This window comes from Echinops telfairi, unplaced genomic scaffold (genome assembly GCF_000313985.2).
Source record: "Echinops telfairi isolate 266 unplaced genomic scaffold, ASM31398v2 ScPeMD7_2;HRSCAF=8, whole genome shotgun sequence".
Classification (NCBI taxonomy): Eukaryota; Metazoa; Chordata; class Mammalia; order Afrosoricida; family Tenrecidae; genus Echinops; species Echinops telfairi.
The window spans coordinates 52,166,146-52,168,683 of NW_022103898.1; the positions used below are offsets into that span (position 1 = coordinate 52,166,146).

Here is a 2,538-nt window from a genome sequence, read left to right on the forward strand (position 1 = left end):
TTCCAATATATAATTTTCTTTACATTCATTATCTTTACTATGGAGAACACCTGTTTAAACCATGAATGTAATGGGCTCTAGGTTTTAAATAATATTTTTAAGGCATTAAATAATACCCATTGTTCAACTATGGATTTGAAACAAAATTATAGGAAGTTTGTATGGTTTTTCTGTACTAAAAGCCTTTAATTTCTAAGGAATAAAAGTACACTGTTAACTTATTTTTATTTGAGTTGAGACATTTATCCTGCATGTTCTTTAGTGCTAAAGCTGTGAGCAATTGAACAGAGAACACTGGCCCACACCAAAAATGGGCACCCAGCGGCGCTGCATATCTCTTGGAAACACACAAATTATTTTCTTTAGAATTATTCCCAATGAACAGAAGGTCTCACGACTTGGATGATCATACTTCCACAGTGAACCACACTAAATCCTATTTTAAAAAACAATTATGAAATATAGTTCAAATCAAACAACTTATGTCACACACTATAATATACCAAACTACTTACAGATACGTCGGAGCAGAAACAGCTACCGATGCTCTCCTCCCAGGGAAATCACTGTCAGAAGATTCAGAAGTTGCGAGGGGGTAAGTGCACGTGGCACATAGCTACCTATCTAAAGAGCTTACAGTCTGTCTTTCATTTAAAAATTCAACTCTTTTTTCTTTTCCCAATGAATAATATAAAGAAATAAAATTCTGTTTAGAAACTCGATTATAAAGAACAAAACAAAAAACACCTTCACTGAGCTGTACCTTCTTGCGGTACAATTGTGAGGTGTTGGGAGGGCTTGTGCACTGGCTGGATGACTAGTTGCCTGCTCGGTACAAAGATGGAGGGAGATGATAGGAAGAACCAGGTACGAAAGGCAATGCTTAGTTTTCAGCTCATAGGACTCAGACTAGCAGTGATGTTTTCGATTATAGACTCCAATTCTTCAATTATCTTTCTTATGCCGAGAACTCTGTAAACATTTTCACAGTCTGGTTTGCCACCCAACATAGTATTTTACGTAATCTGAGTTCATATTTTTTAAACCAAGGGATATTTTCAAGGAGGGAAAATCTTGTGATTTACATTTTATAAATATACAATGAAAAATTTTAAGCATACGGTCATCATAATTACAGTCAAAGAGAGTAAAGTGTATAAGGTGAAATTACCCATGAATAATATTCATAGAGGTAAGAAAAAGACATATAATTGTTTCTCTGCTCCTCTTGCATTAGATTGAATAAAAGTTATAATTATCTAATAGACACAATAAATTTTATCTAGTCATTCAAACCTAAAATGTTGGCATATGTATTAAAGTTCTCTAAGGACTACTTTGGTGATTTTTAAGGACTACTACTATATGTGATTTTTACGTAGCATAATCAAATATTAATTTATTCTTTTATATTAAGCTTATATGTTTTTCCATTGAAATTTAGTCTATTTGGAGTACACACCACACATATAAAATTTTGTTGTTTCACTACATAATAATTTAATGTTTATGCTTGAAACTTTAGAGACTTATTTACATATCCATTTTAAAACAACCTCTGTATTAACAGTGATTCATAATCATGATAAGTACAAGAATGAAAAAATGTCCTAAAATTGATTGTGGTGATAATTGTATAACTCTTCTTAATATGAATGAGAGATTAAATTGAATAGTTCATGAATTATATGCCAGTAAAAAAATAAACAAATAAATAAAAAGTGATTCAAAGGGCTAGCCTTCAACATGGATTTTGCATTTCATCAGGTATTTAATTATTTATGATATTAAAATATTCAAAATGTATAATTGTTTACATCTAGCAAATCTTTATGAGCCCACAGATCTTATTCAGAAATGATGACATAGAAATGTATTTAAATTTATGCAATACAATTTCTGTACTTCAGAAAACTGCTATACCTACCAAATCGCTAAATAAGTAAATATATCTCATAGTTAAAATAAAATGTTCTAGTGAATGTAAACGATCTTTCTTAAGCATATGGCTCCCACTTTTTATAATTCTGGTTTAATGAGTAGAAATGGATAAACTAAACACTTAATATCTGTTTATAAATTTGTTACCAATGAGTATCTTTTTATCATAAACAGAGAAAATGAAGTACTTTGATAAATTTCATCTAATATACGTTTTCTTGTTTGAAACTTAAAATGACATGGTTTTGTGAAGCGATATAATGAGCCCAAATAAACATTTCTCCCAGTGAGATGTATCGCAAGGATTACCTTCCCCTCTGACCTACGGGGGTTACAGGAAAGATGATTTTCAGTTTACCAGTAAACAGAAATTGACTTTGCAGGCTTCATTTGCTCACTATGCTAATTTCTGATCTTGGAAAACAAGAACAGTGAATATTTATAACATCCTTGCCCCTATGATCTCATTATTCATCTAGAAAAGTGATACATAGTTTGGCTCGGCCGATTATGATGTGTTTCGTTTACGAGTGATAACTTGGAACATGGCAATCAGGTAGATCTGAGTTTCAGCTGTAACTCCACTGCTTGATAATT

General features: G+C 31.7%; 1 protein-coding gene across 2 annotated transcripts in view; it reads right to left on the reverse strand.

Annotated features, from left to right (window-relative positions):
* Window positions 1–2,538, reverse strand: part of SYT1 (synaptotagmin 1) — a 645,406-nt gene that overhangs the window by 436,760 nt on the left and 206,108 nt on the right. The window lies entirely within an intron of this gene.